We start from the raw sequence: 20,091 nt of genomic DNA, 5'->3' as shown, positions 1-20,091 counted from the left end.
TAAGAAAGCTAAGTCACACAGTTCAATTTGGTGTGGCCAGTTAAGCAGCTACTCTTCTCCCATCCTGGTGACAAATTGTTGAATTTTATCATTATAAATATGTTGCCATCTTAATAATGTCTTATATATCTTGGGCTTATGATATTGGTAGTGAATAACATTCACAGCTCAAAGTACTTTTTGGTATTTTTTATCTGTAGTTGCATGTATAATATATGTAAAGGGTGGTATGGTATATCCTAATGCACTGAAGAAAAAAAATGACAAATGGAATAAAGAAAAATTTTAGAAGCAGTTTTTAAAACTATACCTTAACATGTGCTTTGCTGTTCTGTGTTTTCTGGTTTTTAATCATCTAAGACTCACTTGCTGCTGAGAGCATTTCAAAAAATATCAGGATGTCCCAGAAAGCATTTCAAAAATTTTGCGGGTTTACTAATTTAAAAGATAAATTAAATCTATTGTCTTTTGCATGGCACAAGCTAGAGCACAACTAACCATAGCTATAATAGCTGTCAGATGCTTTTCAGAAGGTGATCTGAAATAGATGCCTCTATCTCTTGATTGACAAATTATCTACGTAAAATACACCATTTTATATAGTTCTCTCTGAAACTTACGTGAAATATCCTATAGACAAAATTTGCTGGTTATACTTTGCTGGTTATACATTGATTGGATAAGTAAGCAATATGATATATCAACTGTTACTTTTTACTTCAGAATCAAAGATGAACTTCTTTTTGAAACAGTAAAATTTGGTATTTGAAGTCTTACAGAGTGATCATCAATGTGAATTTTCAATCTAATTGTACTGTCTCTTAGATGTGGTATTTGAATAAAGGGAAAGAAATTGCTCCCACAAACTTTATCTTCTACTCAAATTACTTCCTTGATTTCTGCTTTCAAGTGATTTTCCCTCCAAAAATATTTTAATAGAGTTCTTACTATAAAACTAACCTTTCCTCTGAATTAATTTAAAAAATTCTTCATGTCCAAGCTACAAGAAGTTGATTACGTAAATGCTGGTTTTTAAAACCACAGTTTAAAAAACTGAATAAAACATTGGTAAACTGTGAATAAAACAGTTTTAAATAGAAAAAAAATTCATAATTTCTTTTATAATTCTATCCAACTAACTTCAACAACAAGAACCTCATGTAAGAAATAAAAATTCTTTATCTTATGAAATAAAAATCCTGGTAAGGAAGGCCTTCTCTGGTTTTGATGTCTAACTAACTAGAGCTATAAGCTGTAAATTTCAAAGAGTCCAGATCACAACCAGGTCTGAATTTCTGCACACATAGGTCAAAGGATAATTCTATCAATGCTTTATACATCAGTAACTATAAAGATGTAAGTTCTATACTTGACCTCTTTAAGTATATGCAGTCTTTTAACTTACTCTTTAAGCCAATCCTTTTTAGTAAGTTTCTACATATAAGACAGATTAAAAATATATGCATTTCACAACTTTGCTTATTTATTTAATGTGTTAATTAAAATGAGTAATAATTTCCTAAGATTATTTTCTTAGTTTTTCTTCAGCATCTTTAAACATTCATTTGCAAAAATAACATCTAGTGAACTAGCAAGCAAATTTTGCTTATGAGACGACTGAAGATTATTTTATTAGTGAGTAGCAGCAAAGAAGTCTGTGAAAGTCTTTTCTACTGGAAGTATCTGCTTCTGTGTTTACATTTGCACCCAGGAGCTGCAGGTTGGTGATGCGTGCTACTCAGAAACAGACACATCGTGTTGTTTTTATTGATAGCACTTGAATAATTTTTCACTTCTGTATGGACAAAACACATCATAGATTGCCAAATCCTGCCATGTGCAGTAGGTTGTAGACCTAACTGATATTGTTTTCCTCATGCGTAAAACAACTCAAGCACATTCTCCACATGAATCGCACCATCGGCGTTGCTTCACTGGTTTGAAGTGTGACACAGTATATATATCAAATGCAATTTAGATTGTGTTTTTCGATATGTCATTGGTACAGGATCTAAGAACAACAGAAATGCTATAGCAGAACAGAAGCAATGGTCCATCTAGTCCAGCATCCTGCCTGGGACAATGGTTGCACACTTCAGGGGAAAGCACAAAAGGCTTGGCATGCACACAAAGTTTAACCATGGAAAGAAATTGCTTTTTGATTCTGCCTGTTGCTCAACTAATACCACAAAGCATGAGCATTACTTGTCCTTGTAATTGTTATCCTAGTCAGTGGAACTGTGCTTGATAGTCTAATTTATAAATGTCTGATCCTTTTTTGAAATGTGCCACTGTGTCATGAGGGTTAGTGTGAACAAATCTGCACAGTTTCTGAGATTAAGATTTATTTTTCTTTCCATTATTTTTTAAATGGATAAGAGATCTATCAGCAGATGAAGCTGTTGCAGAGAGCTGTGTTCTGTGCAACACAACATATGGGCAATTTAAAGGATCTTTAAAGGATCGTTTATTATCAAGTGTAATACAGACTCTTTGGATTACCTGAAGAGAATATTCTCTCCTTTTACTCTCTTTCTTATTACTTCTTTTAGCTGCAGCTCATGGTTTGTGCCAATTCATTCAAACAAAACATCACTAACAAAAGTATGAATTTATGGCTAAGTCATGTAACAACGATTTTCTTACCTCGAGGTAGATGAATAGAAATTTTGTGTTCAACAGCACTAAGCAGATCTCAGTATTTACCTACATATATCATAACATGAACAGAAGAATTCTAAACATTAAAGTTCATTCAGTAACCTATGTTTTCTACCCCATTCTTATGTTGGAAAAATTAAAATTCATATGACACCACATATAGTATAGATATATATAGATAAGGATATTTTTACTGTTACAGTTTTTTAGACTCTTGGGTTTCAGATCTGAGGAATTAAAAAGCAGAAGAGAAGGTGTTGGCAATATCTGGCAGGAGAGAAGACCTCAAATAATAAGCACAGAAATTCACTAGAACTTGTAAACAAACTAAAATACTGATGATGAAGGAAGAATAGTAGAGATTGAATATGTGGTAAGGCAGTGCTTTGATATGTGACCTCTACGAAACGTGACTAAGTCTTGTAGTAGATGTTCTTAGATTTGTAGTCTCTCCCTCCCTAACTCTCCCTGTATATTCATTTCAACACAGGAAAATGTCAGCCCATCTTCTCGTTTCTCTCCCAGTTCTGCAAACAATTGAAAATCACCAGTGGCCTAGTTTGAAATTAGTTCCTCAAGGACAAATATCATCCACTTCCACCAATACTACTGAGTAATGTCTTTGGTGAGAGGTGAGAGACAGGTCAATGAGTTTTGTAATCTCTTAAATTGTGGAGTCAAGAAAAATTCATGCATGGGTCCCACATTCCGAGGCCCAACATTTTATTTCAGGATGAACTCTAATTTGGATAGTAAGATGGTGAAGCAAGAGAAAAATACATGTATGAGTGACTTGAAATATTGAAATAAAGAGTACATGTAATAAATCCATCTTTTTACACTCAAAGAGTTGTGAAGATACCAAATAATTAATCTACATCAAGCAGAAATACTGAAAGGAAATATATATTTATCTTTCTAACCAAAATGATTGCCAGCAGTTATATAGACACATTAGCAAGATGAAAGATATGTAAAAGTCATTATAAAAATAGTAGTAAATTTGCTTTAATTTGTTCAAGTCACAACTGTGGAAAATCTGTGCTTATAGAATAGTCGTAAAATAAGTGAATTTTATAGACAGTAACAATGGATGCCAAACCATGAATTTATTTATTTATTTATTTTCTGTCACGGTCTGAATCAAACTGAATCTTGTCCAGGGAAGAGTCAGTGACACCTAGCAAATCTTCAGAAGTCAGTTTCTCCCCAAATTCTGACTCCTTATCATGTTTAACAGATACTTTATCAGAACATATCTGAGAACATAGAGAGAGACTTAACTGATTTTTACATTTGATTGGAACAAATCCCTGAAAAGCGTTTGTAAGACAAAATTTTTTGATCTATTTGGACTGCTAGCCGCACAAGTGCAAGATACTTTATAGCATGACCACTACCTGTTCATATCTGATAGCTATTTGATTGCATTGCAAATTCTGTTGCTCAATACATACAGTTACTCTTAAACAATAAAGTGTGATTTTGACTTCTAACAAAGATAAGATATATAGAAATTTGGGTGTTCTTTCCTTTCTGGTATTCAAAAAACTTTGGAACATATAGGTGTTACTTTAGATATGCAATCCCATATTTTATGTTTGAAATTTTAGAACATAGGCGCATTCATATCAACATTTCAGATCACATTTGTATAAATAATGTGACTATTTTCAACACTTTTTTTCTGGACAGTCGCTTTCTCTAGCCAATACAGAAGACCTTAAACAGTTAGTTCAAATGTAGTCCTTTCCATCTAAGGCTGAATTTTTTAGGAACTCTGCACTATACTGTGGGTAGATGTGCTACAGCCCTAGAATATTTGGAAAAGACCGTTAGAGGAAACTCCACATTTCACTCTGTACTGTGATTATAGTTGTAGAGTAGTTAGGAAAACTGTACATTGTGTTTTTTATTAATCATCCACATATGATCTGTGATTGTTAAATATGCCCCTGTAGACACTGAAACTTATGCAGATATGAATGATGTTTTCCACTAAATATTTATAGAGTTTATTTAAATAATTTCATTCTTATAAAGAGTTATAACTGATCTCAACCACATCTTAGTTTAAACTGCAGTCTTCTGATATTTAAAGAGAAACAGATAATAGAATGTAATTCTCTGGGGTATCACTCTGATTAAATTGTACATATATTACATTTTATTAACTTATCCAGTGCCACATAAAAATCAAAATCCTTTCTAAATCTGAAGCTTCATGATCCCCTGGCTTCAGGTGGTTTTGACAGACCCATGTTTATTACTTAAAAAGAACATAGTGAAAAAGTATTTATTGTGGTTTTGCAACTGAGCTCATTCTCTCAAAGCATGTGGAATATCTGCTGTACAGATAAAATTTCAGAGCTGAATTTTTAATTACATATTTGCAGCATCAAATTAATTTATGACTTAAAATTTTGGATTTTTAGTGATATGTGATATGTTCTGAAGGACTGAGACTTCACAACTGTTAAAATGACTGAGTTTCAGAGGGATCTGCTTTTAACAGCCTTCAGATAGTAAAGTCTGGCTTTTATAGCTATGTTCAGGTAGCTATGATACTTGAATGGTGGTAACTTCAGAGCTTTTGAAAAGATTAGATGAGTTTCACTATAAGCTCCCTTTGCCAACATTATACATTTCCTCATAGCAGAAATATTGAAGTTGACCCTCACCACTGATTCCTTCAACAACCAAGATATTTTATTGTCACTGTTAGCATTTATTGTTCATTTCCTACATCTCCCTTTCTTCTCTTCAGAAGACAAATACTCTGACTCTTTTCAGTAATCAGTTAGGAATCACTGCCAGAAATCACCTTCTTTATCATATTCTCTCATTCTGTTCAAAATTTTTTGAAGTTTATCTCTACTTTTAAATAAAAGAAAAAGAAATAAAGGTGATTTATAATTTTCCTATGGTGGTATCCTATGTTACTCTGCTTTTAACAATCAATCTCTCCCCATGTTATTCAGTAACAAGATTCTGTAATCAAAATAATCTACAATGATTTATTTTCCTGGTGTGTTGAAATGCTTCCATACAGACCACTACACGCTCTGAGTTGTGATATGCCTTTAGAATATTGTATATAAGTAACATACAGCAATATTAACCATCTTTAGGATTTATTGTTATTTGCTTACTATGCACTACTATGCTTTTCTAGATGATAACAGATATATACTTTTGTCACCTAGGACTGGTGATTTTGAATTTATACTCTCATAAAAAACTCTTGATGGGTTTAAGGAAATAGTTTCAGATTGATGCTGCGTTTAAATAAATGATTTTTTGTGGTTTAAGATAAATGGTTCTGGCATGGTTGAGACAGAAGCACAGTGCTGGCCAACCTTGGTATTTTCCTTTATTGAACACACATACTTCTAAATGCAGTGGTCTCACTTTTAATTTTCTACATTATTAAAATGGAAAGTTACTTTAAAAATCAATTTAAATCAAAATTATTTTTAGCATAAATTGTATGCACAGAGTTCTTTGATCCTGCATGACATCTTTTTGTAGAGTATTAGCATAACAAAGAAGAATAAAAGCAGCTGGAAAAAAAACTGGTTAAGAATTTCTTTGCTGGAGAATTTCAAACGAGGCAGCTGTAGAACCCAAGGATGTGAGTGTCATTTCCTTCTGCAGCTAATAAAATAACTTTCAAGAATGAGAGAGAAGAAAAGAACAGAGTATCAGTAGTTCCAAAACTGGACAGGAAGCAGAATTCTTCTCTGACATTTGATATTATTCAAATGTTTATTATCAAGTACTGTAAAGCTGGTAGTAATAGATTTTACACTCCTAAGAGTATATTCATCTTTTTTTCTGTTTTTACTATAGAATCATAGAATCATAGAATTGCTCTGGTTGGAACAGACCGCAAAGATCATCAAGTCCAACTGCAACCTAATCATACTACTCTAACTCTAACAACCCACTGCTAAATCATGTCCCTGAGCACCACATCCAAATGGTTTTTAAACACATTCAGGGATGGTGACTCAACCACTTCCATGGGGAGCCTGTTCCAGTGCTTAACAACACTTTCTGTAAAGAAGTTTTTCCTGATATCCAACCTAAACCTCCCATGGCGCAGCTTGAGGCCATTTCCTCTTGTCCTATCACCTGTCACCACTGACAAGAGACCAGCCCCGCTCTCACTGCAATCACCTTTCAGGTATTTGAAGAGAGCAATGAGGTCTCCCCTCAGCCTCCTCCTCCCCAGACTAAACAGCCCCAGTTCCTTTAGTCTCTCCTCGTAGGGTATATTCTCCAAGCCCTTCACCAGCCTTGTTGCCATTCTTTGGACCTGCTCCAGCACCTCCATGTCCTTTCTGTGCTGAGGTGCCCAAAACTGAACACAATACTCGAGGTGAGGCCTCACCAATACCGAGTACAGGGGCAGGATGACTTCCCTAGTCCTGGTCACCACACCATTCCTGATACAAGCCAGGATGCCATTGGCCTTCTTGGTCACCTGGGCACACTGCTGGCTCATATTCAGCCAACTGACCATGATCACACCGAGATCCCTTTCCATCAGGCAGCTTTCCAGCCACTCCTCCCCAAGCCTGTAGGGTTACCTGGGGTTGTTGTGACCAAAGTGCAGGACCTGACACTTGGCTCTATTGAAACTCATACAGTATACTTTGGCCCATCGATGCAGTCTATCCAGATTCCCCTCTAAAGCCTTTCTACCCTCTGACAGATCAACACACCCTCCCAACTTGATGTCGTTTGCAAACTTACTGAGGGTGCACTCAATCCCCTCATCAAGATCATTAATAAAGATGTTGAATAGAAGAGGCCCCAGCACTGAGCTTTGGGGGACACCACTTGTGACTGGCCACCAACTGGATTTAACTCCACTGACCACAACTCTCTGGGCCCAGCTATCCAGTCAGTGTTTCACCCAGCAGAGTGTATGCCCATCCCAACCATGGGCAGCCAGCTTCTCCACAAGGATGTTGTGGGGGACAGTGTCAAAGGCCTTACTGAAGTCCAGGTAGACCACATTGACAGCCTTACCTTCATCCACTAAGCGGGTCACCTTGTCATAGAACAAAATCAGGTTTGTCAAACTGGATCTGCCATTCACAAACCCATGCTGACTGGGCCTGATCTCCTGGTTGACCTTCAACTGATCCATAATGTCTCCTGAGATTATCCGTTCCATAACCTTCCCTGGCACCAAGATGAGACTGATAGGTCTATAGCTACCAGGGAAGATGGGAATCACATTTGCTAGTCCCCAGTCAACTAGGACTTTCCCTGTTAGCCAGGACTGTCGAAGGATGATGAAAAGTGTCTTGGCAACCACATCTGCTGACTCCTTCAGCACTCTAGGGTGTAATCCATTTGGCCCCATAGACTTGTGAGTGTCCAGCTTTCGGAGCAGGTCCAGAATCATCTCATTGTGGATTGTGCATGGCCTATCCTGTTCCCCATCCCCATCTGCCAGCTCAAGGGGCTGTGTGCCCAGGGCTCAACTAGTCTTATTATTAAAGACTGAGGTGAAGAAGGCGTTAAGTACCTCAGCCTTATCCTGATCCTTGGTCACTGCGTTGCCCTCAGCATCCAACAAGGGATGGAGATTCTCCCTAGCCCTCCTTTTACTGATATATTTATAGAAATATTTATTGTTGTTCTTCACCTTAGTGGCCAAGTTCAGTTCTAGCTGGGCTTTGGCTTTTCTAATTTTCTCCCTGCACAGCTTCACTACGTACTTGTAATCCTCGTAAGTTGCATGCCCCCTCTTCCAAAGACCATAAATTTTCCTTTTGTTCCTGAGCTCCAGTTTAAGGTCTCTTACTTCAGCCAGAAGCCAGATAAGGTCTTCTACGCCGACGGCTCATCTTCCGTGACTTGGGGATGGTCAGCTCCTGCATCTTTAAAATAAATTCCTTAAAGTATTCCCAGCCATCCTGGGCTCCCATGCCCTCCAGAACTGCCTCCCAAAGGACTCTCTCAACCATGTTCCGAAAGAGGCCAAAGTCTGCCCTCTGGAAGTCCAAGGTTGCAAGAAACTGTAAGCAGAATTTTCCATTCCTCTTTAAAAATTCCTGTGTCCATGCAGTTAGTTTAAACACCTCGATATCTTTTTCTAGAACATCTGTGGAGGACAGATGAAGATAAGAAAAGAAGGAGGAATTTGGCAGGGAGTTGGCAAGGAAATACTGTAGTTTTGATTAACTATGCCATTTCCAATAATACAGACTTCTTGTGCCTGATGTCAACTCTTAGCTTTCTGCCATTCATAAGCACTGCTGGGTGCATAGTGCAGATAAGTTTACTTCTATGCATAGGAAAGACTATTAAATGAATGTAAAGAAAGCGTGCTCCATGGGAGAGAGAGATTTCATGTTTTTTCCAATTAAGCTACTCAGTAAAACTGACATAGACATGGCCAAATTTATCATTTAAAAATTGAGTTCAAATAGAAACTCTGCTGGCTGAGACTTCTAGGAGCTTCTTCATCCTAGGGCTCTGACTCACACACATCACAATCTGCTGCATTAATACAAACTGAAATCAATGACATTTTAATTTAATGTGTCTGAGTGCAGCCTGTGATGGATAAGGAATGGACAAACTGTTTTTTGCGGTGCTTCTGTGAGGGGATGGCAGCCACTGGCTAAAGTGGGGGTGGAGACAACTGCTGTCATTAACCATCATAGGGAAACCCAAGAAGGACCATCACCTTGAAACTTCACAGAGTGTAAAATGCATACTTGACCTAGGCTATGGTGAACTTTCTCTGAATCTTATTGAACATAGCACTGAATGAGAAAAAGATAGCATATATCCCATAATGCTCCCGGTACATTTTTTCTTCACAGACCATTATCTTAACACTTCAACCATATCAAATTTCATATTAACACTATTTGTAAGGAAATACAAAAAAGGCCAAGAAGTGTAATCCTTTACTTATGTGGGAGAGTATAGTTCAAGGTACTGCTCCTACAAAGTACAGTTTAAATTTTTAAACTTTTATTTTAAACTAAAGTTTAAACTTTTCTACAGCTTTCAGGACTCCTAATAAAAGACAACCAATATCTGGTGGTTCTAATTTGCCAGTGAGTGAAGCATTTGAACATCTGAAGAGAACATCTGAAGAGAAAGAGAGACTTATCCAGGGAAATTATTTAAGTAAGTAGAGGAAACCGTGTTTCCCTCTCCAATGAAACATACCTGCCTGATCTATAGTACATCTGTATTTATTCTGCATTATGGGAAATAGTGTTTCAGAGATTAACATAGTGCCTGAATCACCACAGATGAAGAGTAAATATATATTTGCTCCTAGCGTTTATATAGCATTCCTCAACTGCAGTGTAAATATATTTTATTATGACATGTAAGCATCGCTGCTCTTCTGCTACAAAATAAATAAATAAATAGGTAAATGAATAAAGTGATTTGCTCACTGCAATAAAGTAAATAATAGTGTTTGTGTCATCTGATTCTTCACCCAGTCAGTAAACACTGAAAGTTTTAGCTATTTCTATGTGTTATTAATATTCTTCATTCCATCCCAAAAGCCAGCAGAGTTTTTGGCCTCATCCATCTTATTTTAGTAGAAACACATAACAGGATAGTCTTCGGTTAGCACTAATTAATCAAAAGCAAATCTTACCTTCTGTAGTATCTCATACTTTTTATCAAGCTCACAGCATTAAAATGAATCTAATTTATTGGAAGATAATACTATTTCTCAAATTTTAAAAGAAAACCTAAATTAAATTTGAATGAAAGAACTGATGCACAACGAAATCAAATATATATCAATACATAGAAAAAAAAATGTTCTATGAGAGATTCTTGTGTAAAAACTACCTTAATTGTATCAGCTTAAGCAGCATTTGACTATAGGCTGTTTTCCCTAGTTTTGACCAAACTGAAAGAACATTGTTTTAGATTGAAATTTTTTTTAAAATACACTTTATTTTTAAAAAATGCATAGATGTATAGATGATGAGAATGAAAAGAATATTTAAAATTAATGGCAATAACAGTAAAGGTCTTGACTTAAAGATGTTGAACTCCAATTTTTTAAAACTGAAATTGACAAGTTCATTTTTGCAAATACTGTTGAAAGTTACAGGTTAAATCATTCTAATGTGAACATTTTGAAAGCATAACAATGTATTTTTTTTTTTTTACATGGACAGGACTAAAATAATCTGTATCCTGGTCTGTAGGCTAAAATTTCAGAGAAGAAAGGAGAGGAGAGGAAAAAGGAATCAGACTATAGTAGAAAGGTAAGGCAGGACTCAGGAGTATAGACCTGAGTTACATTAACAAACTTGCAGTACTTTGACAGTCATACCACAGATTTTACCAACACAGGATATTTCTTGCCTACATGAGACATTTCTCTAGGAGCATTTCCAAACAGCACTCTGCATTTCAGTATTCCATCCCAGCTTTGCCTCAAGATCACTGTGGTCCTATCTCAAAAACATGCTGCGTATCCTGAACTTTCCACCAAGTGAGCAGGTATTTCTATTTGCACACAGCTAAGCCCCAGCAGAGATAAAAGTCCCAGACCTCAAAGGCATTCTGATTACACCAGCATGGCACCACTCCTGAGCTAATTATCTCCACCTTCTGAAAGAACCAGCTATTTTGGCACAATGTAGCACTGATGCATCTATACTGTTTATCATTCTCAGATCAATTTAGCATTAGTTTCAAGATATTTACCCAAAGCAGGTACATCCTAGATGATTTTGAGAAAGTCATGTAGCTGCTACTTTTACAGGAATCAAAAGCCTGGGAAATGTTTCTATGAAACCTTAAATATTTTTTACTTTAACAAGGATACTATAATGTCTGTCTCAATGCTGTATGAACAATGAACAGCAAGCAAGTTAAACACTTTTCATTCTTTTCTGTTGGTCATCATATTTCTTTCTTTATTTATGTTGTAAAATATTAATGACAATAAAATACTCTGTGCAGTCTGTTTCCTCTGTGTTGGGATCTAGAAGATCCTTTTCTAGGGACAATGGACTATAGGTGGGGCAAATCTGGAAAAGATGGAGCAAAAATGTCTGTCACTAAATATGCATTTCAGCCATACTCTACAATAAGGACATCATGGTACAGTGAATGTACATACTTGCACACTGAAACCATGGTATTCATGTATGCAGGGAGGAAAAATCTCTTTTCACATATGGCTTTCCTAAGAAAAGCATATTATACTAATGGTATTAAGCACTGAGCTAAGTCTTGAGTCCTCAGCACAGACCAAATTAAAGAAACAAAATTACTCCATCAGAAATTATTTTTAATGCTTCAGTGAAGAAAACCTGTCATTGTGCTAGACTTCAAGTAAAGGAGATTACAGAAGGAGTCAGTTATCATTCTTCCAGCTGCCTGACATAGAATCATAGAATAACCTAAGTAGAAAAACCCTTCAAGATCAAGTCCAACCTCCAGCATGACCTACCAAGTCTCATCACTAAACCCTTAGTGCCATATCCATACACCTCTTAAATTCCTCGAGGGATGGGAACTGCTTCACTACCCTGGGCAGCCCATTCTGATATCTGACCACACTCTCCATGAAGAAATTTTCCATAGTGTCTAGTCTAAACATGGTGCAACTATCTCTTATCACAAAAGAAAAGGTACAAACTTTCTCCTCACTGTGGAGAGTGATGGCGTCTCCTGCTCAGCCTGCTTGTCTCCAGTATAAATAGTCCCAGTTCCCTCAGCTGCTTCTCGTGTTTTATTTTCTAGTCCCTTCACAAGCTTAATCATGCTGGAGCAGTTCAATATCCTTCTATTCACTTCAGTATAGTTATTTATCTGTTTACATTTTTGTCTATTGCAGTGTTGTCATAATTGGGATTAGCAAGAGGACCTTTCCCAGTAAGCATATGGGATCCAGCCACATTTAGCCATGGAAAGAAGTAAAGTATCACTGGTTGAGAACTGTTTTAACTACCTAGAAAAGCTTTAAACTTGAACCATAGAATCATAGACTTGTTCAGGTTGGAAAAGACCTTCAAGATCATCAAGTCCAACAGCAATCTAACCATACTACCCTGACTCTAACAACCCACCACTAAGTCATGCCCCTGAGCACCACATCCAGATGGTTTTTAAACTCATTCAGGGATAGAGACTCAAGAACCGTATCGGATCCAATTGCCCAATAAAGCTGAAGGAGAGAAATGATCCACTCTAAAGGGTCATCAGCTTTACATCTCCCAGCTTTTACAAACGTCTGTTTTTGCCTGAATGTTTTGCAGAAGGAACAGATGACATCTTAACCCAATTTTTAGAAGAGATGTAGTAAATACAGAGAAAACATAAGAGTGCATGAGATCGTGACCCAAATTTCCTAGTTTAAATTATATATGGACAATTTTGTCTATGAAAGATTTAAGGTTTTAACTGCCTTCCATTGTTTATCCTTTTTTCTTTCTTTTTAAATTAATTGTTGGAGAGCAAGGAGATAGTGTTGCTTTCAGTCTGTGTGTGCCATATTAGATATTCTGTGTAGAATAGAATAGAGTCAACTATATCTATGAGAGAGATGGCTGATGTGGTTGCAGAGCTGCTCTCCATCATATTTGAAAAATCATGTCTGTCCGGTGATGTCCCTGGTGATTGGGGAAAGGGAAACATTACTCCCATTTTTAAGAAAGGGAGAAAGGATGACCCAGGGAACTACAGGCCGGTGAGCTTCACCTCTGTGCCTGAGAAGATCATGGAGCAAATCCTCCTAGAAGACATGTCAAGGCACATACGGGACAAAGAGGTGATCCGAGACAGCCAGCATGGCTTCACCAAGGGCAGATCATGCCTGACCAGTCTGGTGGCCTTCTATAATGGTGTGATGGCATCAGTGGATGGGAGAAGGGTGACAGATGTCATCTACCTGGACTTCTCCAAAGCCTTTGACATGGTCCTTCACCACATCCTTCTCTCCAAATTGGAGAGGTATGGATTTGAAGATGGACTGTTTGGTGGATTAAGAACTGGTTGGCTAGTCACAGCCAAAGGGTTGTGATCAATGGTTCTATGTCAGGGTGGTGGCCGGTCACGAGTGGTGTCCCCCAAGGCTCAGTCTTGGGACCTCTTCAACATCTTTATCAATGACATAGATGATGGAATCGAGTGCACCCACAGCAAATTTGCAGATGACATCAAGCTAAGCAGTGCAGTTGATACACTGGAAGGAAGGGAAGCCATCCAGAGGGACCTGGACAGGCTGGAGAAGTGGGCCCATGAGAACCTAATGAGGTTCAACAAGGCCAAATGCAAGGTGCTGCACTTCGGCTGGTGCAATCTCAGGTATTTATACAAACTCGGGGAGGAACTACTCGAGAGCAACCCTGCCGAGAAGGGGGTCCTGGTGGATGAGAAGCTGGACATGAGCCAGCAGTGTGCACTGGCAGCTTGGAAGGCCAACTGTGTTCTGGGCTGCATTGAAAGAGTGGCCAGCAGGGAGAGGGAGGTGATGGTCCTCCTCTACTCAGCTCTTGTGAGGCCCCATCTGGAATACTGCGTCCAGGCCTGGGGGCCCCAGTACAAGAAAGACACAGAGCTCTTGGAACGAGTTCAGAGTAGGGCGACCAAGATGATCAGAGGGCTGGAGCACCTCTCCTATGAAGAAAGGTTGAGGGAACTGGGCTTGTTTAGTTTGGAAAAGAGAAGGCTCCAGGGAGACCTCATTGTGGCCTTCCAATACTTGAAGGGAGCATATAAACAGGAGGGGGAATGATTGTTTGTGAGGGTGGATAGCGATAGGACAAGGGGGAATGGTTTTAGACTAAGACAAGGGAGATGTAGGTTAGATATTTGGAGGAGGTTTTTCACTCAGAGGGTGGTGACGCACTGGAACAGGTTGCCCAGGGAGGTTGTGGATGCCCCATCCCTGCAGGTATTCAAGGCCAGGCTGGATGTGTTTCTGGGCAGCCTGGTCTAGTGGCTGGCAACCCTGCACTCAGCAGGGGGCTGAAACTAGATGATCTTTGAGGGCCTTTTCAACCCAGGCCATTCTATGATTCTATGATTCAATGATATACTGTATATTTCGTAAAGGAAGAGTTTGAAAGTAAGAATAACAAATCACTCATCAGAGCCATTAGCCCTTTGTGAAAAGACCATTAATATATTTGTTTTAAGGCAGATACACTTTCAGTTCCCAAAACATATCAATAAAAACTCCCTCTAGCATAGTTAACTAAAAGAAGAAAAAAAAAAAACAAAAATCACATACATGCACACACAACACTCCCCCCCCAACAAAAAAAAAAACAGCAGTTGAAAAGCATCCAAACATAGCGGAAATAAAATCCCAGTGAGAATCTGTGAAGTATTCACTGGCGCTTTTGTTTGCTATTGTTTTGACTTGGATAACAATAATAAATTGTTCCTCAAAAATGCTTTTCCTGAGTCTTGTCATAGTCTTCCAAAAAAGGTAGAACAAATATGCCTGAAATCACTATCACAAACAAGAGAGTCCTTTAGGAAGGACAGGCCATTGATTCTGTTATGTTTTCATTATTTTGACATTGATCAGAACAAGTGCTGTGTGATACTCTCACACTTAGATATAAAATAGCACATAGTTTCTCCAAAGATTTGAATTGAAAATTCAGGATTTTTTCCTTTTTTTAATTACTTCAATAAAATTGCCCTAATAAAAGAATTAATTATACCCAGTGTTTACTCAGTTAGGTGTCTGTAAGAGATTCCTACAGAAAAAATATTGAAGATTACTTAAATCTTAAATAGGAAAAAGTAGTTTTGTGAAAGTAGAAAGAGAATTATAATTATTTTCAGCGTCTCCAGCTAAAATTAAAATAGATTTTACAGTAAACATTTCAATCCTTGGAAATACATGTATTTTCAGAAGAAATATGTAATACGTGAGAGATGAACTTAATGATTTGTAGAAGTTTAAGGCCAAAATTATAGAGTAGAAGCAGTGTCAAAATCATGTTTATATCTACCACATTGTTCAGTAAATGTTTGCATGACGTGCTAATTCTCATGTGTGCTTCCTGGATAATAAGCCCTTGTGAAATGAAAGAGAACTCAATTCTTTTCTGTTAAGACAGAGCGGAAGGAAGTAGAGATTTGTACCTCTCATCTTAATTTTCTAAATATAAAAACAAGTTGTCCATCATAACTGAGCTCGTGTGTTAAAGGAAATAATAAGTTCCTGAATCAATTTTATTTGGTAGCAATTGTAACATCTAATATGGAATAATAATTCTAAAATAGTCACAGCAATGCTATTTTAATTAATTACATTTCCTTTCATTTTATCTCAAGAATAAACACTAATTATATTTTCCATTTAATAAGAACAACTATTTTTAGAATTTATTCTCAAAGTCATTCATGTTAAGAGAAATGCTCTGCAGTAGTCATTATTAGTTAAGAACTGCTTTAAATCCAGCTTGAAATTTCATAATTTAAAGTGTCAAAATTAATATTTAAATTTAGTTTGTTGGCTATGGAGTAATGACTCTGTTTCATCCATATTGTATCTGAAAGACTTAATGGAGTAAAAGTGATGTAACTTACATTCAACTACAGTATTAACTACAAAACGAACTTTCATGCCTGTAAATACATGTCTAAATTTCAAAATTTAAAATAGCTTCTAAGGTCCTGTTGAAAAGAGAAACAACCATCATTTTTAAACATGCAAGGTATAAAAGTACCACATTCACACAATGGAAAAAACCTTTACTGATTTGGAAGCTTCAAAGGGAAATCTTTAAACAGAGTAAGACAGAAGAAAATTTGGATTGCAGTTTCAGAAACAGGTAATTTTAGTACTGCACAGAAATTTTTCTATTAATCTTTTACTTCTAAAATGAAACATAGTCTCTTAAACAAAGAAAAATTACGTAAGAAAATGTAGAGTTCTGAATGTTTATTATGCTAGGAAAGTCAAGTTGAACTATTTTCATGAATTTTTCTGAAGTAAATCTGTTGTTAATCAGACGCAGTAACTAACTGTGGAAATGGGAAAAAGAATTACCCGGAAATACTTAGATTACTGCTGTATTATTTTGCCCTTCTACTTGTAGTATTTTAGTCAAATTGTTTCACAAGAGTATACAGAAGTCTCAGATTGACTGAGTTTCATAAATTCTGCTTTTCATATGCACTGTTTTTTAAACATTCTCCTGTATTTGAAAGAGGACAAGTTCTATTCTGTCCTATCTTTTACACTTGAGCATCTAATAATCTTAGAGTCATAGAATCATAGAATGGCCTGGGTTGAAAGGGACCTCAAAGATCATCTAGTTTCAGCCCCCTGCTGAGTGCAGGGTTGCCAGCCACTAGACCAGGCTGCCCAGAAACACATCCAGCCTGGCCTTGAATACCTGCAGGGATGGGGCATCCACAACCTCCCTGGGCAACCTGTTCCAGTGCGTCACCACCCTCTGAGTGAAAAACCTCCTCCAAATATCTAACCTACATCTCCCTTGTCTTAGTCTAAAACCATTCCCCCTTGTCCTATCGCTATCCACCCTCACAAACAATCGTTCCCCCTCCTGTTTATATGCTCCCTTCAAGTATTGGAAGGCCACAATGAAGTCTCCCTGGAGCCTTCTCTTTTCCAAACTAAACAAGCCCAGTTCCCTCAACCTTTCTTCATAGGAGAGGTGCTCCAGCCCTCTGATCATCTTGGTCGCCCTCCTCGGGATCCTTTGGTCTCAAAAAAAAAAAAAAAAAAAAAAAAAGAGAGAGAAGAAAAGCATTCATTTTTTATCATTTTCCTTAAAGTTTTTTGTCTGTTAACTGTCATTCACCAGCTCTATCAGATTTATGAAAATAAATCTTAAATTTTGTAGTGCACAAGCCATCCATTATTGAACATAATTCATTCAGAATTTATGCTATGTGGATTCTTTTTGCATTTGATTTATTGTCATCTCACCTGCTTGAATGGGAGCTGTAATACTTATTTGTGTCAGCACTTTGCTTGGAGATAAACAATGAGAGCTATACACTGACAACCCTTGTTTCCCTTTTTCCATTCTAGTGGAACTTAGTTGTTGTAATCTAAGTAGAACCACAGGGCAAATCATAGGGTATGGCTTCCAACAGTCCCAAACTACTCCTCTGTAATCAAGTAGACTGATATTGTCAGATCTGGGAATATCTGCCATGCAGAAACAATAAGTTCTGCATGCCAAAATTCTGAACATATGTTAAGTGTGACCTGCTTCATTGCAGAACTGCTGATTAAGTGAAAATAGAAGGAAAAAAAATGTCTTTGCCATGTTACAAAGAGATAAGATCCAATTTTTTTATTTTCTCCCTGTGCTGACATTGGAAGATTTTATTTATCGTTCACTTCTAGACCAAGTGTGTGATGATTACAGCAATAGTTAGTTCTAAACCCACTGACATACGTTCTCTGTTTCCAAAGGAACTGTTTTTCTCACTTTTTGCCACACTTATTCAAAGAAATAGCAATGAGAATAGATTCTGCAGCTTTTGGTTGCTGGGCATATTGTTTTTACGTTTTGAAACACAGATATTTTATTGTATCGTCTTGTCTCTGATCCTTGCAACAACAAGAAGTGCTGATCCTATGCCCTGAAATCAGTGATATTAATGAATGACCTTGTATCTGAAATATCTCCTTTTCTGTACGGTCACGCAACTGTGTGATCAAAACACTGATATTTAAAACATGTTAATATGGGGTGAAAGTAAATATGGTTTAAATCTAAACCAGTAATGTCCAATTTAATCTGATTTGGAGTTTTGGATGTGATTAACACTGATTATAAAAGAAAAGCTTCTATTTCATTCAATTCATTTAATGTTTAACCTCTACTATTCAGAATTTGTACTTTTCAACAATTCCTTATTTTAAGTCTTAAAAAAAGATCTTCCATAAAGCACATTGCATATGTTTGCTTGGGATGAAAAGAAATGACAGTCACCTTTAACTAAATAATCCTAGGTTCAGGGATTTCATTTGTACATTTCACATACAGCCTGTGTACAAATTCATGCACCTTAATCTTCCTCTTCTACTTGTCCTTTATGATAGAAAAAAATAAAAGCCAAGGATAAAAGGGATCAGAATGCTATCTAATTCTAATGTTTCATAAATGGTTTAGAATTAGATTGTCCTTTTTGTGCTCAGGGCCATAGAAAGGAGGGTGACACACCTGGTTGTGGCCCCCTTGTTCCAAGGGCTGCCCTGTGCAGGATGTGGGCTTGAGCTGACTACACCTTTGTGGAAAATCAGAAAAACAGAACAGAAGTCTGCCTGGACTTTCTTTGACATTTACTTTCTTTCATGAGGATTATTAAAAGTCTGATGGCAAAGTATCGTCCTCTGAATCTATAAGTTGCAGATCATCAAAGAATTCTTCTTAACTTCAGTAGAGGAATTCTTAGTCATTCAGACTCTTTGTTTGATCTCTAATAAATAGCAGATACAACCAATTTTGACCCCTATGAAATAAGTAATCTGCTAAAAGAAAATGTCTCAAACTGCAGAATCTCAACCTCTTTTGTTACTGAAAGAATTAATTCTTTTCTTTTTTCTCTTTTTCCTGCTATGTCCACTTTCAGTAGTTAACCCTCTGACTTTATCCTCTGTCATCACAACTGCAGATCTTGATACTGCTCTGCTATCTGCTCTCAGCATTCCCAAAGCAAAGTTCAGTCTTTGATTTAGAATGAATTTTGCTACATATATATATATAACAATTTGTACACTTAGTACAATATCTTTTTTTTTCCCTCAGAATCTTTTATCTTTACTAGGATCAAGATTTTTCTGTAGACTTGGATGCATTTGTTCCAGCTTTGAAGTTGGTAAATCCTTTCACCAACTTTGTCACGTGATCTTTGAGGTCCAAAGGGCAAAGGGTCAGTGAAATAAAAGGAATGACCTGTTTGGCTAGATACGAAAATTAATGCTTGTATATGTTTGCTAGTACAGCTTAATGTATGTAAAATAGTAGTTCAAAAAAAATTATATTTGAGAACACCAGAGGTAAATCATTCATGAGAGTGAGCAAACTTGTCTGGAGGGCACAGCTTACAAAAATATCTTTAATAATTGCTGTAGATCCCTTAAGGAGGAGATTCTTTCCATATATTGTCCCTCCAAGAGATTCACATGTTCATATCTGCTGGAAGCTAAGTCATCATCCATGGCTGACTACTTCCTAGGTGTACTAAACATTTGTTCAATTTTCAGCACTTGAAAAACAGGTGCTTCTCAATCAGATATCTAGCACATATCTTTAGAGGCAGATGAATCAATATGACAATGCCTCCTGGGCAGGTAACTACTCTGGCCTGCTTGAAAAGAAGGTCACATTCAAGGGTGCCTCCAAGGCATGCTCTGTTCAGCCAGTATGCACACCCGCTTCAGACAATAGTAGTACAGCAGGT

The sequence above is a fragment of the Numida meleagris genome, chromosome 2 (assembly GCF_002078875.1).
Source record: "Numida meleagris isolate 19003 breed g44 Domestic line chromosome 2, NumMel1.0, whole genome shotgun sequence".
NCBI lineage: Eukaryota > Metazoa > Chordata > Aves > Galliformes > Numididae > Numida > Numida meleagris.
This window is presented reverse-complemented; position numbering follows the sequence as displayed.